We start from the raw sequence: 19647 nt of genomic DNA, 5'->3' as shown, positions 1-19647 counted from the left end.
GACTTGAAAAGAGGAGTAACAGATCTTGGTGGACCAGGAACAAAGTACTTTCCTCTTCTCGTGCTTCCCAGTCTTCTCCTTGTCCTTCCCCTTGTTAGAATTAAGGGGAATAGGGAGGTATGTGACGCAGTATGCCATAGTCATCCCCAGGACACAGAAGGTGTGAAAGTTAGACATGATATAGGATAATGGGCCAAGTGGAAAATAACAACACACCTAAAAAGTCCTGTTGCATAACCTTGTAAGTCATGGGTTTTAATACAGTCAACGTGGAAAGGAGGTCAAATTTCCTTTGAAATTCCCACATAACAGGGATTGGGGCCTTGTATATCTTTGGTCTGCCCTGCCTTTGCTGTACTGGTGGTTAACTAGTGAATTGAATAGAAAGAACAGATATGGTGCTGTGAGCCTGTAGCCAATTTCAGCAACCTGGAGATTCCAGGAAAGATGAATTCTAGATTACACTGGAAGCACATAATGTCCAGGCATTGGGAAAATAATGTTTTTGTCAGTTATAGGTGTGTATAAGTAGAGGGAGGACCCTGCTTAGATTTTAATGATGGGAGAAAGCTAAGGACCTGGAGGTCTTGATATTGGTAAAGAACAGCTTCAGGGAAGATTGAGGAATTTATTGGGGTTGAAAGAAAAAGCTGCAGTGAGAGAGATCATAAAGCTCAGTTTGTTGGAAACCAGGTAATTCAAATAACATGTTTCATAAATCTCAGTTTACTCATGTTTAAAATGGGCATGTTTATTTCATAAACTTCATGGAGTAGCCATGTGATTTAAATGAATATGATCTGATTATAGATAGATGGAAACAGAGTGATAAAGAGCAAAGGCTCTGGACTCAGAATGCCTCGCATCAAATCCTGACTCTGCGACTTTTCTTGTCAATGTGATCTCAAGAAAATTCACGTAAGCTCTATATGCCTCAGTTTTGTCATTCTGTTGGGAAATGGAAAACTAATTTAAATAACTTTAAAATAAATAAAACACATAGAACATTGCCTGGTTGAGAGTAAATGCCAAATAACTATTCTGTTATTACTTTGGCAACAGGAAGACAATAAATAAAAATAGAATCATTCATTTCTGTCTGTGAAGGAATAAACGTTTTGATTTGCCATCTCACAAAAGTAGGAAATTAGACAAATTATATGAAATTACTGTTTTTGGATAATTGGGACCACATGCAGTATGCACTGTGTTTCCAAAGAGAAAGGAATTAATCATTGTAAAGACAGATTTATATCTAGATGCAATTTACAAACTCAGATTTAAGAAGGGGAAAGTGAACAAACCCTAGTATTCTTTCTGATTTAAGGGATAAGGGGGAGGCCAAGGTGTCAGGTATTTGTGGGACACAATCATGGAGAGAAGGAAACTCTACAGAGGAAACTTCAGAGCCGCATGGGGTCCCCTACAGTCTCTGGCTGAACATAAATCTGCAGATGTGTAAGTGAAACTACAAATCTTGGAAGATAAAATTTTTCAAGAAAATAACAATTACCAAGGATTATCAGATAAACCATTTTCAGAGTTCATAAAGGGCTGAAAAATTTTGAATTCTCATGAGCCAGAGTGCAGAATCTTCACTGAATACACAAACATTTTTTAAATGTATCAGAAGGCTCACATAGTAGTAATGCTTAGCCAAGCCTACAGACTATATTCGATTTGCCCTAAAGAAACCTTAATAGTTATTCTGAAAAACACGTATTCTGAAATACAGGTGACTTATCTGTGGGCCAGAGTGAGTTCAACACTTTGTAAAACATGTTTACAGAAAGAAACTAAACAAAGAGAGGACTCAGACAAACTGTCCCACATCCAATCACAAATTACTAAACATGTCAAGAAGCAGAAAATATAAACTAGAAACCGGAGAAAAATGAGCTAACAGAAATAAACAATAAATAACTGAATAAAGAACAAGCACAATGGATTAGAAGGTAAGAATTTTATATTATGATAAATATTTTTAAGTGTTCAAAACTTTAAAGGGAAACATAAACCTAATGAGAAGACAAAATTGAAGATATAACGAAGAAGTGAATAAAAGTTCTAGAGATAAGATATAATATTTGAAGTAAAAACATTCCCTTTTAACAAATTAGATACTGCAAAAGAAAAACATAGATTAGTGAACTTAATATGAACAGGGACTCAATGACATGGGGGACAAGATGGAGAGATCTAACATGTGCAACTGAAGTTCGAGGAAAAGGGAGGGAGTGGTGAAAAAAAAAGTTGAGATAATATGGCAGAATATTTTCCAAATTTGATAAAAATTATGAAATCCAAGCTCAGCAAAATTACAAAAAAAACAAAAGAAAAAATACACAAAGAAAAACATATTAAAACACTATAATTTTCTGAAAACCAATAATAAGGACACAAAAAAAGAGTAAAAGGAGGGAAAAATATCCATTACATATAGGACAAATGTAAGAATTTTTATAGTTCTCATCAAAAATAACAGAACCCAAGTGCTAATGGAATGGCAGCTTTAATATGCTAGGAGGAAAGGAAAAATATCCATTTAGATTTACACCATGTAAAAAATGTCTGAGCAAATAAAAAATCAAAAACATTTTTCAGGCAAACAAAAGCTGAGAGAATTAGTCTCCAGGAAATGCTATTGTATAAAACCATTGTATATATCAATCTGTATCTCTATCACTATATTTATATAACTAAAAGAGTTATATGTAAGATGTTATTTCTTATTTTTAAATTTTTACACTGATTACTAAATGTTTAAAATGAAATGAAATGTACTGTGGGTATTATATGAAAAGTAAAATTTGAAATTTATAGCACAAAGAACAGGGGTAGGAAATTGAAATAAAAGATTAAAAGTTTCTTACATCACATATTACATCATAATATCATAAAATATTAGTTGAAACTAAACTGTGATAAGTTAAAATGCCTGTTGCAGAAATAAATTTACCATAAAAAATATACCAAAAAAAAAAACCCCACAAAAATACAAAAAAGCGTATAGTTAAAATTCCAATAGCGAGGATGAAACTTCTTATTCCAAAGAGGAATAATGTAGCAAAGTGTGCAAATGTCAAAATGGTTGAGAGGGAACCAATAACAATAATTATTTTAAATGTAGACAGTCGAAATACATAGGGAAAAGGCAAAATTGTCAGAGTGGATAAAAGGTGGTACAAAAAACTTCATTGTAGGGGCGCCTGGGTGGCTCAGTCGGTTAGACGTCCGACTTCAGCCCAGGTCACGATCTCGCAGTCCCTGAGTTCGAGCCCCGCGTCGGGCTCTGGGCTGATGGCTCAGAGCCTGGAGCCTGCTTCTGATTCTGTGCCTCCCTCTCTCTCTGCCCCTCCCCTGTTCATGGTCTGTCTCTTTCTGTCTCAAAAATAAATAAACGTTAAAAAAAAATTAAAAAAAAAACTTCATTGTACATATAAGGACATAGATAAGTTAAAAAATAATAGAACGAGGGATCCATGTAAAAATGAATAAAAAAAGCTAATGTGGCTGCTGTACAACTATCAGACAAAATAGACTACAGGGCAGATATATTTTCATGAATAAAGGGAATATATCATAATGATAAACGGGTATGTGACTAATAACAGAGTTTCAAAATGCATTGAGAAAAACTGAACTAAAAAGAGAAACAGATAAACCAAATATGACAGGTAGAGATTTAAATAATCCTCTGTTTGCATAAAATAGGACAAGTAGGAAGAAAATCCATAAAGCTATAGAAAATTTGAACTAAACTGGTAAAAACAAAACAACAACAAAAACAAACCTAATTGACACTTATAGAAACCGGATTCAACAACAGCATAATCAATATCAGAAAGGCATGTGGAATGTTTTCAAATATTTGGAAATTAAAAGTTTCACTTCCTAATTTTTTTTCATTTTTTTTTTTATTTTTGAGAAAGAGAGACAGATTGTGAGCAGGGAGGGGCAGAGAGAGAGGGAGACATGGAATCCAAAGCAGGTCCAGGCTCCGAGCTGTCAGCACAGAGCCCGACGCGGGACTTGAACCCATGAACCCTGAGATCATGACCTGAGCCGAAGTGGGGACACTTAACCAACTGAACCACCCATGCACCGCTAAAAGTTTCGTTTCCAAATAATACTAGAAGAACAAGTCATAAGAAAGATTAGAAAATATTATGAATTGAATGAAAATAAGGACATAGCATATCAAAATTTATAGGATGCAACTAAAGCTGTGCATAGAGGGACAGAGCTTTAAAAGTTTGTATAAGTAAAGAAGAAAGTGCTAAAATAAATGATCTAATCTTTTATCTTGAGTACTAGATAAAAATGAATACATTAAACCAAAAGTAAGAGAATAATAAAAATGAAAAAACACATAAAGTAAAAATACTTAAACAAAAGGAGACATATACTTGGTTCATGACTGAGAAGGCTCAATATTGTCAAGGTGTCAATTTTTCTGAACGCAATCTATGATTGAAATGCAATTCCAATAAAAAGTATTTGGTAGTCTTTTTTTTTTTCAAAATAGACAAGTTTATTCAGAATTTATATGGAAAGGCAATGCACCCAGAATAGCCAAAGTGATTCTGAAAAGGACAAAATGAAAAGATATTGCTTAATTTTAAGATTTACAACAAAACAGTAATCAAGACCCAGTATTATTGACAAAAGAATTGATGTATAGATATATGCATATTTGCCAATTAGTTTTTTTCTTATACTGCCAAGGAAATTCCATATAGAAAGGATAGTATCTTCGAAAGCTGGTATTGGAACCAGTAGGTATCCATATTAAAACAAAATTTGAAGCTTAGCCCACTCCACATGTAATATTGAACTCAAGTTGTATCGTGGGCCTTAATGATAAATTTTAGGTTAACAGGTCCTCTGTTTGCTTCTATGTTTGTTTCTTTTATTACTGTGATATAGGCAAAGTTCCTTAGATCAAACAAAGACAGATCTGAAGCATCAAGATAATGAATTAATAAATTGGGGTTCATCTAAATTAAAGGCTTGCCCTCTTCCAAACGTACCACTAAGAAAATAAAAAGCAAACCACTGACAAGAGAATCTATTTGCAAACATATACCTAACAAAGGACTCTAAACAGAGTATATAAATACATCTGCAATTCAATAATAAGAACAGAGACATGTTTCAACAGGCAAAAATGTGAAAAGACATTTCAGAAAAACAAGATATCTGAATGCTAATCAGCAGATGAAAAGTGCTGAACATGATTAGTCATCACAGAAACGCCCATCCGCTAGAATGACTATAAATAAAATGACTGAAAACGTCAAGTGTGAGGGTAAAAGTGGAATAGTTGGTACTTCCATATACTGCTGGTGGGAGCATGACATTGAACACCAACTATGCACAAACAGTTCAGCAATTTCTTACAACATTAATCCTACACCTTACCATTTGGCCCAACAATTCTTACAGCTGTTTACCTAAACAAAATGAAAATATATGCTCAGGCAAATACTTCTACAAAATGTTTATAAAATTCTACTTACAATAACCCAAATCTAGAAAATAAAACGGAAATGTATAACAGTTAAGGCATAAGTGAAATGTGATGTATCCGTTCCATGGACAGGAAAGAACACCATGGACAGCAAAATGGATGTCTTTAAGATATTTTATTCAACAAAGAAGGAAAGCACATTGTAGGCCTACTGTATGATTTCATTTGAAATACATTCTAGAACAGGAAAATCGAATCCATATATTGGGTTAAACAAGGGCCAGTGTCAGACGAAGGCCAACGTTGGGTAAGAGGCTCTGATTCTTTGACTGCAAAAGGCAGGAGAGACACTTTGAATGGTGGTAATCTATTCATTGCTACTACACAGGCACCAAACTGTACAATTCATAAAGGTAAAAGTTAACACATGTAAATTATGTTTAAATAAAACAAATTAAACTGCCTAGCATTCCCCAAATCCAGAAAGATACTTAGGGACAGTATTTCTTATTAATGAAAATTAACACAAGTTCCTACACAGTTACCATGATTATACATATTCACACCAAATATACACTCACATGCAAGTATATTCATATATGTAAGTACCTACATATTATTTATGTTGAAATGATATTACAGAAAATATTCATCAATATATTCTTGTAACTTTCTATTTTAGTATAATTAGCATAGAAGTAAATACTAGATAAACTGAGCTGCCAAAAGTAATTTTTTGCTAAAATAAAATATTTACACTGGCTGTTTAGGAGGCATACGATTTCTTACACCTGTTCTCTTCATTGATTTTCAATGTGATTGTTTGGGGGTTTGATTTTCTGATTTTACTCTAGGAAAATCATATAGAAATTAATTAGAGCTCCTCACTTCAAAAATTCTTGCATTACTCTAACAATGTAACACTGATACCCATGAATTGAATGGGAATCACTATGTCTTTTAGATGTAAACTAAAACATCCAAGAATAATTTTATAAAGACCCAAAATATGGAAATTTTCACTTAATAGACTTTGACATAATGGTTTCCTGAGTCAGAGTTAAGGAAGTGACTTTCAAACATTGGCTTGAAGAATGTAGAGAAGCATTGACATGCTGTTCCCCATTCTCCCTTTTTGATCCCATTTAGGACTTAACACCCAGGTTTGTGCCACTGGCAGGTTTGATAAGCACACACTTAGCTTCTTGAAATCTTCTGGAAGATTAGCCCATAGGATAGAGCAAAAGACAGAGTCCTTGTTCTTGCTTCATCTTCAATCTAGCCATATAATAATGGTTGAAATATTTCAACCATTTATACAGTGTCACAGAACAGTAAGTGTATGAATACTTTGAGGCCAATGAGAAACCATTTTGAAATATAATACACCATCCATGTCATTCTAATTTATTGACCTAATATGGGTTATCTAAAATGATCGTATAAGATCAGTCTACTGTGTTGTTGTTGTTGTTGTTTTTTCCTATGAACCCATGCTGGATAATTGTTGTTGTTCGTTTGCTTATCCTAATATCCAGAATGGCACATTTAGACTAATTTAAAAACATAGGATTCAAACAAAACAAAACAAAACAAAACATGTAACTTTCTTGTCCTATTGTTCACAGGCTATCCTTTTAATAATCTGTCACAGAATTGGCCTGGCACCTATGTTGTGGTTTCTGGAATAGTTGTTGGTATTTACCTTACATAGGGGCAGCATTTATTTACCTCAGTCTCCTTGTCCCTCTCTTGTTCTCAATCACTCTTCAAAGATTTACAGACCAATTGGACCACCATCTACAGAAAGTCTTGGAACTTTGAATGTTTATTTATTTATTCTGAAAGAGAGAGTGGTGGGGGAGGGGCAGAGAGAGAGAGAGAGACAGAGAATCCCAAGTTCCTGCCCTGATCCCCCTGGGGGGGGGTCCCACATTACACCTTGAGATCATGACCTGAACAAAAGTCAACAGTTGGATGCTGAACCAACTGAGTCACCCAGGTACCCCAGATGTCCTGTAACTTTGAACCAACGGGAATTCTTGGCCAAGGGATAAAGTCAATCAGAAAATCAAGGTTGTCTCTTCCTGTCTTCACATTGTGCAGCTTGAATTCCCCTCAACAGGGTTTTCTTATTGTATAAAAACCAACAACGAAGAGTAACACACAATTCTCAATCAGTAAGCCTCTGAATTTTTTGTTCTATTCTTTATGTGTATAATTTAAATGTCCTCTGACCTCAAAGCTGTCTGTGTTGCTCTTTATTGTACATCCTTGTTTGTATACACAGTCTTCCATCATTCATTGTAAATATTTGTAAAACAGTTATCTTCTTGATTGCCTGAACAGTACATTTCACATAATTGAATGTAGTAAACCTCAGATGATCTAGTAATGTACATGTTTCCATTGGATATTTTAATGTTTGCATGTATATATACATGAAGGATATACACTTCCAAAAAACTTTTTGACTTAATAAAGACAAAGGCATTTAACTCACGTTTTAAACTCAATATGCACTAAATGTCACGTTTCAGTAAGTTGTTTTAAACATAAAAATATGTTATACTTCTATAAGATGTGCATACACACACGCACACACACACACACTTTGAAAATTATGACTCAGTTTTCACACTTTAATAATTAAATAAATACCTTTGAAAAGATAATGTTTTGTCTGGTTGCAGATCTTTAAACTGAGGGCTCTTGTGGTCAACAATGGGCCTGAGTTGTGACATGGCCATCTGGAAAAAAGAGGGAACCATATTGTGACGGCAAACTTGTGGGTGTCTTGTAAGATTTCACTGCTAGTCAAACTGGGATTCTCCCATAAAATGTAAAAGCTGGAAGAGGCGCGAGCCATAAAGACACATTTTAGTCTGAGTTTTTCAGAGAAACAGAAGCAACGAGGTAGGTATCCATCATCTATCTCTGTATCTCTGTATCTATCTGTGGAGAGATGGTGTGAGAAAGAGAGAGAGAGAGAAAGAGAGAGAGAGAGAGGAAGAGAGAGAAAGAGAGACATTTTAAGAAGTTGGCTCATGGAATTGTATATACTGGCAAGTCCCAAATCTGTCCAGCCTTCTGGTCAGCCAGCAATGAACTGCAGTCTGAGTCCCAGAGCAATCTGCTGGCAGAATTCCTTCTTGCTTGGAGAAGATCAGTCTCAATCTTTTCAGGTCTTCACCTGATTAGATGAGACTTACCCACATCATGGAGGGTAATCTGTTTTACTCAATGTCCAGTGATTTAAATGTTAATCTCATCCAAACAAACAAACAAACAAACAAACACCTTCATAGAAACACCTGAAATAATGAATAATGTTTGGCCAAATACTTGGGCTTTGTGACCCCAACCAATTTGACACATATAACCACCGCAACATGAATTTAGCTGCTAGAAGTTGTATGCAGAGTGAAAGCTTAATTTAAAAACCTTGACCTGGAGGGGCTCCTGGGTGGCTCCATGGGTTAAGCGTCTGATCCTTGATTTCATAATCTCACAGTCATGAGATTATGCCTTATGTCAGGCGCCATGCTGGGCTTGGAGCCTGCTTGGGATCATCTCTCTCCCTCTTTCTCTCTTTCTCTCTCTCTGCCCCTCCTCTGCTTTCTCTCTCTCAAAATAAAGAAACTTAAAGCAACAACAACAACAACAACAACAAGACAAGAGTGACCTGGAGCCCAAGTAAATAGCAACTGGGCCATATGACACATCAAAACTAACAAATCTCCTTAGCTGTTTGCCCATGGGCTCAGTGCCACAACAGGTATGTGTCAGGTGGCTCCACGTACAGCAACAAAGCTGCTGGTGGTGTTGGCTAGCATTTTAAAGAAAAAGAGCTCTTCGAGTTTGTAGAGCTAGCTGTCGGTGGAAAAACTAGGTACATCTTAGATAACGGGCAGCACGACCTCTTACCGCCATAGTCATCACACCTAGTCCCCTGGGGAGGTCAAAGCTGTTTTTCAACAATTTGGGATGTTGACATTTCTTCTGGGTGTTTCCGTTTCTGTGTTCATCTTCAAGGAAGAAAATAAAAATAAGCAAATTTTATATTAGACTATTGATAAAAAAAATAAAGAGGAATACACACATAGAGAAAGACACACAAGTGTACATCATGTACCACTGTTGAAGGTAGAAGAGATTGTATGTCATATTACCGGAAATTTTTCTCTAACTTTGTTGTCTAAGGAGTGTAAGTTTAGGAAAATAATTGGTAGCAGATGAAGTAATTGCCACCGGAAGCACGAAGACAGAAGTTGGGAAAGAAAACATAAAGCCCAAGGCATCCGTGTTACCAGCTGGTGATTCAAAATCTGAAACCAAGTTTGACCAGCTGCCTTCCCTCATCCCAACCATGACAATACATGCTGAGGAAATCTGAATCTGTTACACTACTTTCTAGTTCCATTTGAGTACTCAAGTGCACATGAATATAGTTAGGGACTGAGGGATATGGAAGGAATATGCGAGGGACAAAGTATATTCATTTCTATTGCTGCATAACAAAGCACCACAAACTCAGTATCTCAAAACAGCACAAATGTATGATTTCACAGTTTCTATAGGTCAGCAGTCTGGGTACGGCTTAGCTAAGGATCTTTTCAGGGTCTTGACTGAAATCACGTCGTCAGTTGGAACTGTGATCTCATTTGAAGCTTGAGAACTTCTTCAAAGCTCACTGGTTGTTGGCAGAATCACTTCTTTGCAGGTGTATAAGTGACACCCTTGTTTTCATGCTATGGCAATCCGGGAACCCCACCATATTCCAGAGACTGCCCCAGATCCCTGCCACATGGCCCCTCCCCTCATGACATGGCTATTTCTTCTAAAGAGGGAGAGTCTCTTTCTTTTCAAAATTTTCCAACCTCTTTTAAAGGCTGTTCATGTGATTCGACCCATCTAGGATAATCTCCTTTTATGTGAAATCAAAGTCAACTGATTAGGGATCTGTAAAATCCTTCTGCCAAATAACATCACGGAATCATAAAAGTGTTATTCCATATTATTTACAAGAGCCCCTTACACACCATGGCAGGAAATTCACAGGGCTTGTACACTTGGACACATCTTAGAATTCTACCTACTACAGCAGGCTGGGGAAATTCTGGAACTCTGGGAAATGGATTTGTAGAGGAACTAGTGTGCTGATACCATAATTTGGGGAAGGAGGTGGTAACAGAAAACTGCCAGGATTTTCCAGGACCAGATATCATCCTCCATGTAGCGTAGAACTTGGCAGTGAGGGAAGAAAATTGGTCTTAAATCCACTCATGTGCTGCAGCCAAGAGCCTGAGGCTCACCCAGGCTAACCTTTGAGAGGTAAAGGTACAGAAATCAATTGTGAACTTCTTAGTAATTTATTCAGTTCTGCGTTTTTTTTTCTCGGAATGTGTTTAGTTTGTTGGATTGTTGGTTCATTTTATGACAGATGACTTTTTAAAAGAAATAAAAAATTACCAAGAACAAGAATCTGAAAGCTAAACAGATTGATATGAAAATTACTTTAAATTGAAAATATCTGAACAGTCAGCAAACACACAAAGAAATATTATCTAAACTTAGGCAGAGCCTCCTGAAAATATAGCTGCCATTGACCCCCTCTCCCCTACCCCAGTGGGGGAGTCTCCTTATTTGGGAAAAGACTCAGCCCTAGCATCAAGAACGGTGAAGTCACTTGTCCATTGGCACAAAAATCCCACTAGAACCTCGCATGTGCTGCATTGAAGTTTTACCTCTCCCTCCCTGGCTAAGCTGACATATAAATCTTTTATCTCTGGCTTTTCAGCAAGTGAGTTACTCGTTAGTAAGCAACTCCCAAGTGCACACCTAAATAAACTGTGTCCTTTCTCCTGTTATCTGTCCATTGTCATCTAATTTGCAGGCCCCTGGTTGGTAGACCCAAGTTGGAAGAGGAAAAACTACTTTCTCCCAGCAAATTATGACCAAAAAAATACAGAGATTTAATGCAATAATGAGAGCTGCAGTTATAGAAAGGGATTATCGTATATACGGTCTTGCTGAAGGTAACTTTCAAAGGTAACATTCTGAAAGTAGAAATAAAACTTTTATCATAATGAAAACAATTACAATTAAAAGTCATTAGGGGCACCTCAGTGGCTCAGTTGGTTAAACATCCTACTTCGGCTCAGGTCATGATCTTGAGGTTCACCAGTTGGGCTCTGTGCTGACAGCTCAGAGCCTGGACTCTGCTTTGGATTCTGTTCTCCTCTCTCTCTCTGCCCCTCCCCTGCTTGCACTCTGGCTCTCTCTCAAAAATAAACAAACACTAAAAAAAAAACTCATTAAAAGTTAAGAATTTACCTTGACAAAATAAGATCAAATGTTTCTGTTTTAATTATTTTTAAGTGAATTTTCCAGAACATTGGTTTTTAGAGATAGTCTTTGGGAAAAAAAATGTGCACACCTAAATAGATTTAAAAGGTCCTACCAATCTATTTCTCTTCATGAAAAGTCACTATGGTGTCTATCTGGAGTGTTTCTAGATTGGATGGGGGCCTCAAATCTGGGGCAACAATTGGATGAAGCTGGTGGCATGAGAGGTGAAAGAACTCACCTGAGACAGAGCAAAGGAGATAGAGGTAGATTCTTTATATCAGAATTTCTGAAACTCTTTACATATCGAGGTGACTGTAGAGGCCACTGTTAGGCAAACGGTCTTGAGCAATGGAATGTCGAAAGGGCCCATAGTGACCCCCTGGCTGAATACAGACAGCTGACCCGACTCAAAATATCCATAGGCCCAAACTGGCCAATGGGTTACTTACAACCAGGCATAGTTACCAAAAGAGGGAATATTCCATAGTCACCGTACCTCCTCATTTTCCCCCTTTAAAATAGTCCCCTGCCACTGCCTCCTGCCAGTCACCCCTTTGCTTTGTCCTGCCTGTCACTGCCTGGCAGTGAAGCAAGCAACACAAAATGTAGCAATGATGAACATCACTTATTATGTAAGTAATTTTATAAAATTGGGAAAGGATACATTTATTGTTGATTATCTTATTTTAACAGTTGCAGCAATAAACTGACAAAAATTGTTTCTGTTAATTCAGTTGGAAGACATTGAATACATAATTTTATCTATTCGGAAAAACTTGTCAAAGTTAAACCTGAAAAGTGCATCTTTAGGATGAGAGAGAGGGAGAGAAAGAGAGAGAGAAGCAGAGAAGGGAGGACGTGAGAAAGAGAAATAAAAATCTCTTAGTAAAAGTGAAATTAAGGGAATTTGGGGTATTGAAAGTGGCCCCAAATTATTTCTCGTATCTCAAAAGGGAAGAGATTTGGGGTTCACATTTGGATAATTCTGAGATATTAAAAAAATACACGTATTTAGGGATACATCTGGATAATAACCATTTATTAAATGCCAGAATTTAGGACTACAAGAAGTATTTAACACTTACCTAAACCATCAGAGATGAGATAAAAGCAATAAAATCTAGCCTGCATTGTCAATGACAGCAGTGAATAGTGAGAAGCAATCAAGACAAAATGAGATACTATAATTATGCATGTTTTCCAATTGAAAAATGTGAGTAATCTAAGTTTCCTACTGATAAACTATATTGAAAAAATAACTTTTAAGATGCAAAGTAATTTTTTTCTCAAGTTGAAAAATTAATAGGAAGGAAAGATGGTGTGACCAGTGAATCAAAGGATTTAAAACCTCTGTATATCTTGACAGCTTCTGAAAGACTTTAATGAAGGTTGAAACTAATGTTGATAGAAAATGCATTATTACAAAGAATAGGGTGAGTTATACTTCCTCAACCAGATACTTAAACCTTAACCGAATTAATGAAAACTCTCTAATAATTATCAGGAACAGTTATAAATATTTTATCAAAATGATTATGTAATACTGGTCTAGAATTTCAGGCAGTACAAAAGAACATGACATAGAAGCAAAAGATATATGCACTAGAAAAGAGACACAATTATAATTTGCAGATGATTACTATCGCCCCAGGTAGCTTAGCAATCGTTTAAGAGCTGCTTGGCTGGCTCAGGCAATACAACACATGTCTCTTGATCTCTGGGTTGTGAGTTCAAGCCCCATGATGGGTGGAGACCTTACATTGAAAAAAAAAGATTGTTTAAAAACACTAGAATTAACATAATATGACCTATGTATATTAAATGAAAGTAAAATAAAACTTTATCATACACAAAAATAATTTTATGATCAATAGGAAAAGAATGATAAACCTACTTGCACTAACTTTTCTAAATGCTGTGGACGCAGATATGAAAAAAAAAATCTTTATAAAGTAATTGAAAGAAACCAAACAAGTAAGGAGAGAGCACTGTGCTCTCAGACAAGTCTGAATATCATACAGACTACTCAAAATTTCACAGATCAGTTTATATGAAGGACACAATCCTTACAAATTGTAATTCCTAGTATTTTCTTTCTTCTATCCTCCACAGGGCTCTTTAAAAATCCATATAAATGCTCAGATTTATGATCTTTTTTGTCTATTCTCAACAAACCTTCTACTTTACAGAGCAGTGTAATCCATAAGCAAATTCTCACCTTGGTTTTCTGCTATCAGCTCTGTTCTTTCTTCCTTCTTGTGTCAGTAGTAAAGGTTTTTCTTATCTCCATCTTGCCAGTGACCTGGAATTTAATCCCAATTCCATCAGCCTTGTCAGGGACAGTTTTCCAGGACACCGATGTCCCCGTTGTCTGTAGTAATTTCTGTGTCACTCAATCGACTGGACATTTTTAAGAATACTTCTTACTCTAGATCTGTGATAGCTCTTGTGGTTTTTGGAAAGTTTGTCTCAACACCATCCCCTTCCTGACACATGGTCAGGATTGACTAGGGGCCCCTTGTAGTTGCGTAGAATTTTGTGATTTGTGTGCTAATGAGACATTGTGTTTCTGGGTCAAACACCTTTCCTGGCGCACAACTCTAACAGTGTTTGTGTCTCTCTAGTATGGCAAAAAATTAACATTCAAGCAGTGATGCTTCACAGGCCTGGGTTACCAGCAAGTGAGAGTGTGGATGGATATGGCTCCTTCATTGGCTGTGCCAGAGATTTGGATGCTGCTTGTTACCACAGCATAACCTGGCCTATCCTCGCTGATGGAACTTGCCAGCAAATTCAACATCGCAGACCAGTCCTTGTTAAGCAAAACTTGAAACTCATTGTTTCTGACTGTATCATGTTTTTATATATCCTCATATACATTCACCTTCATCTATCCCGCAAATCTTAATGTTTCTTAAGGTCCTGTGCCAAATCTTTCTCACATCATTCAATAGCTTCACTTATCATTTCCAAGCAAATAACTCCCCAATGTCTACCTCTAGTCTTGAAAAAGACAAGACATGAACAAAATACACATTTTTTCTCTCTCTCTTTTTCTTTCTCTCTGTCTTAGACACACACACCCCCAGTTGCCTACCAAAAAATTCTACTATTTTACTTAGATATATTGATAAACTTACCTCACCCATAAATGGTTTAGGCCACTCTCCCATGTGATTTAAGTTTTAAGAAATCCGGTAATTCAACATTTGTGTGCCACACATTATGGCTGTGTGAGGCTTGCATTCTACCCGGGACAGACGGATGACAGGAATAGAGATTTTCATGCTTCGACGGTCACACACCCTCACTAAGAAGTGAGCAGGTGAGGTCATTTCAGATTTACAGGTGAAACCACTAGAGTTCGCAGATGCTACGAAACTTATGCAAAGCCGCATGGTAGCCAAGTATTAGGGTCCAAAGCAGAAACCCAGTACTGCATGGCACAGTGCTGTTGTAGCTGTTTTCCATTATGCCAGGGGGTGGGGTGGCGCCTACAGAGGAGTGTTTCTCCACTCTACCCTTCTTCCCAACCCTTGGATTGGGAGGCCCATGGAAATCTGGAGCAGAAGCAGGAGACTCAACTTTTGTGGTCCTGACATACTTGGACACCAAAAACAGTACATTAAAAGGTGATGTATTAATTGCCATCAAATGACCAGTGCTGTTGGGATGAGCCCTGGGTGTTGTATGCAAACCAATGGGACAATAAATTTCATATTTAAAAAAAAAAGAAAAAAAATTAAATGAAATTAAATTAAAAATCCACTTTTCTCAGAAAAAAAGGGCAGTGCTGGGAAACCTTTCTTTGAAACCACTAACTTTTAAGAGAATAACCAAAAGTAAGTACGACTGAAATTGAGTTTCTTGATAGTCCTCACAGCAAGGAGGTAAGTGATGACTTTACAGAGATTAAAGTGGAAAGATAAGGAAGAAAAGAGGATGCATTTATTTTATAGGTCTGCTGCTTAATTATAGTTCATTGAAATAATTTTTTTTATACGTGAAACATTGGTGCTAGATTCTTGCTTGAAGATCAAACCTATGTAAGATCATATAGTAATAACAGTGTCAATATGGTGATTTGACTATTTAATACTTGAAATATGTGTATATTTTCTCCTTTCAAAAGGACTTTAAGTTCCCTGCGGTTCAGTACTTGTGTATGTACGTGCACGTGTGTGTGTGTGTGTGTGTGTATTGTAAATACCGTCCACTTATATCGAATACAACATTCAGTCTGTAGCAGTTATATAAAGTATTTTTGCCTCGTTGATTGAAAACATAAATTACAATTTATGGCATAATAGACTGCCATACCAAAACAGAATTTAACACCTTACTCATAACTATTTCAGATAGTTCAATGTTGTTTGTTTGTTTGCTGGATTTTAATTTGAATTGAGGGGGCTCATTTTACTTCTTTTTCTCACAGAGACACCGTCTATTTCTTGGGGTAATCATGCCTGTGTTAAAAGAGGCCTGCATCTTCGGTGGCTATCAGAGTCTGAAAAATTGGGTCAGTAATAGCACACTGGCATATCGGGTAAAAATAGTTTTGTGTGTTTTTTAACTGGTTAACAAGACAATTACAACTATGCTTTATATGAACAGCAATATTCCATTCCAATTTAAGACTTGGCACATTCAAACCTTTTTATTTAATTTTGCAAAAGGTATAATATTGACTTTAGGAGACTTTTCATCAATGAAAATAATGATTTTTTTTTCCTGCACATAAATTATCTGCACATTTTTTTCTGTACATAAATTATCTGCAGAAAAGTAATGACTCTGTCACTGCTAAACCATCAAATATTATATCTGCCTTTAACCACTTACATTGGTAAAGTGGAGAAAATTAGCAATATGTTCATTTATCATTATCATGCATTGTTTAGTTGATTTTCTCTGAGTTCAGGCTCATAGCCCTTGAATTATCAGACCAGAGGGTAAGTTAAGCAAATTTCTATTTCCTTTTCCCCACAGAATCCTGCAAAACAGTCCCACAATTTTGTAAAACACAGGAACATTCGAAATGTAATTGGAAGTGCTTTCTGACAACAACATCTGCTCTCCTCACCACGCACAGGCTTTTCTTTTAGAGCACTGTTTTGAGGGTGCAGAACGTTTAGCCCCCTGCAAGGTAAAGGAATATTTCTCATGTGGCAGTTTCCTTTTCTATCTTGAGGAGGTATTCAGGTGTAACACCAGCTCTGATCTGACTCAACATTCAAGTTCACTTCTCTTATGCTCCAGCTCTTTGTGCTTGTTAGTTTCTTAATTTCCCCCCAGCAGTTTTTCTAGTATTCAAAATGTATCCTAATTGTACTGTTTTTGCTTTCGTTCAAAATGCCCCAACGCTTCTACTAATGGCCTTAGGTGGGAGGCTAGTTCCTTTGATGTAAGAATTGGCCATCAAGTCAATTTGTTTAATGCAAAAAGTAAGGAGCCAATAAAATATACTTGAAAAAATTTCACAACATTCTAAAGTTTCTCGAAAAGGGATTCATGAATAAATGTAATTTGTGAGATGAGAAAAATGCTACAACTTATTTTTATTGCTGATGAATTTCCTTTCTTCCCTCTGACACTCAGAAGTCATCAATCTTTTCTGGATCCCAGTTTTAAGAAACCAAGGACATCATGCTGGTTATTGGAACAATGTATTCTCTTCCAACTCTACAATAACATCACCAAACAGCATAGCAACGGTACCCAGCACCCTGTGCCAAGACTCCTCTCCGTGCTTGTGTGTATTCCCTTACATGGACCCCTGAGTTCACACTGCTGCCTTTACTCTGCACAGAAGGGGAAAAGAGGCACCCCACAGTGCGACATCTAGTGGCAGGTGGAGAAGGGACAGCAGCAAAGCAGGTGGGCCTCCTGGCCCTGTACTCAGAGTTGTCCTGCTTATAAAGTGATTACGAGAATTGACTTTTGAAATTCTGGTTTCATTTTACCGATAACAATATAAGGTGTCTTTATATTTTCTTAGATGTTATACTGGCAAAAGAACGGATAGCTCCTGGATGATTTAACAATTCTCCTTAAAAGAATGTTCTTAATTCATCACATGAACTTGCCTCAAATTGTAAATAGTATGCTATATTGCCATATTTCATCCGTACTTTCTTTTTTTTAACAGGTTTTTAAATTTATTTATTTATTTATTTAGAGAGCAGGGGAGGGGCAGAGAGAAATGGAGGCAGAGCGGAAGTGGGTTCCACGCTGTCAGCACACAGCCCAATGGGGGGCTCCAACCCCTCAAACCATGAGCTCATGACCTGAGTTGAAGTATGACACTTAGCTGACTGAACTACCCAGGCACCGCTGTGTTTTCACACTGAGTGTTTTCTGCCAAATAAATCGTCAGTCCATATTTACCCATCATTGTCCCTTGTTACCTTTTCCTTTCATGCATGTATTTTCTGGGACCAATGTTTCATAATTAGATAATATTTTCACATTTTGATTTCAGTAGATGTAGTCTAATTCCGTTCAAGATGTAAGCTTTCAAAGAGTTTTATGGTTCCTGTTGATTTTATTAAGTAACCTCAGGTAAAGAAGGATATTGTGGGTAACTTTAAACTAGTGGTCTGAGAGCATTGTATCTGGATGCTTCCTCTCCTGGACTATGCAATGAAGGACAAGTAAGGCAGGGGTGATGGATGTGTAAAGTGAGAGAGTAGAACTACTGATCAGCAGTGGTCCTACTTCTGATAATGGCCAACACCCATGAAAGAAATAAGAAGGTCAGATAAAAACCACTACCACAAAAGTGGTTAGTGCCACACAGTGTGCAATAAACATTCTCTTAGCATTTTGGTAATTTTCAAGATATAAAGGTTTTTTGTTTGTTTGCTTTTGTTTTTGTTTTGTATTTGAATCGCTATTCACATTTTTCCTGAGAAAAAATTCATATGTTTTATGACTCATCACAAACTTTGTTAATAACCTGGTCATGTATCATGGCTAGTCACCAAAAGGACAAATTTACCATTTACCAAGAAGACAAATATTATTATATAGATGAGCTTGTAAAGAGATTATTTTTATTAGTGTCTGCTCCACAGAATGTAGAGTATTGTTATGCATTAATTTTTGAAGAGATAATTATTAGTGATGTCAGAAAAAATTTAAGGTTTAGTTCTTGAATAAAAACTGAACTTTATGGGGGCACCTGGCTGGCTCAGTTAATTAAACAACTGACTTTGGCTCAGGTCATGATCTCATGGTTCAGAGGTTTGAGCCCCATGTCAGGCTCTGTGCTGACAGCTAGGAGCTAGGAGCCTGGAGCCTGCTTCGGATTCTGTGTCTCCCTCTCTCTCTGCCCCTCCTCCACTCACACTCTGTATCTCTCTTTCTCTCTCTCTCTCTCTCTCAAAAATAAATACACATTAAAAGATAAAATAAAAACTGAGCTTTATTGGCAAGAACTCTCATTGGAGAGTCAAGCGGTGGCCTGACCACTTTCTCCTCTTCACTGATGGCTAGGTGAACAAAGCTGTGTTCATAAAAGTTGGGACCAAGGTTGGAATAACAAGTGTTTCAAACAGGGCAACTAAGTTGCCTTAGAAAGAGCCAGAACATGAGTTGGAGACAAAGCTTTCAGAAATAAGGTGTTGAAAGTAGGTTTGGCAGCTAGTCAGAAGGCAGAATCAAAACTAAAAAGGTAGATGAAAATGGAACATGAATAAATAAAGAGGTTGTTGGGAGTGACTGTTGCCATAGGTGCAGAAATGTCCACAGCTTCCTTGTATAGCTGGGATGGATTGACGTGGCAGTTTATCTTGTGGATCAACCTAGAAAGTTCCTCAGGT

The 19647-nt window shown here is 36.8% G+C and overlaps 1 long non-coding RNA gene across 1 annotated transcript; it reads left to right on the top strand.

Moving 5' to 3' along the window:
• The first annotated feature begins 16253 nt into the window (after positions 1-16253).
• LOC123383022 lies at positions 16254-17770 on the top strand. Its single transcript, XR_006592211.1, has 3 exons — positions 16254-16343; positions 16814-16970; positions 17423-17770. It is a non-coding gene; the product is annotated as an uncharacterized LOC123383022 (long non-coding RNA).
• Positions 17771-19647: the final 1877 nt, after the last annotated feature.

Source organism: Felis catus, chromosome F2, assembly GCF_018350175.1.
Source record: "Felis catus isolate Fca126 chromosome F2, F.catus_Fca126_mat1.0, whole genome shotgun sequence".
NCBI classification, from domain to species: Eukaryota; Metazoa; Chordata; class Mammalia; order Carnivora; family Felidae; genus Felis; species Felis catus.
This window is presented reverse-complemented; position numbering and strand designations above follow the sequence as displayed.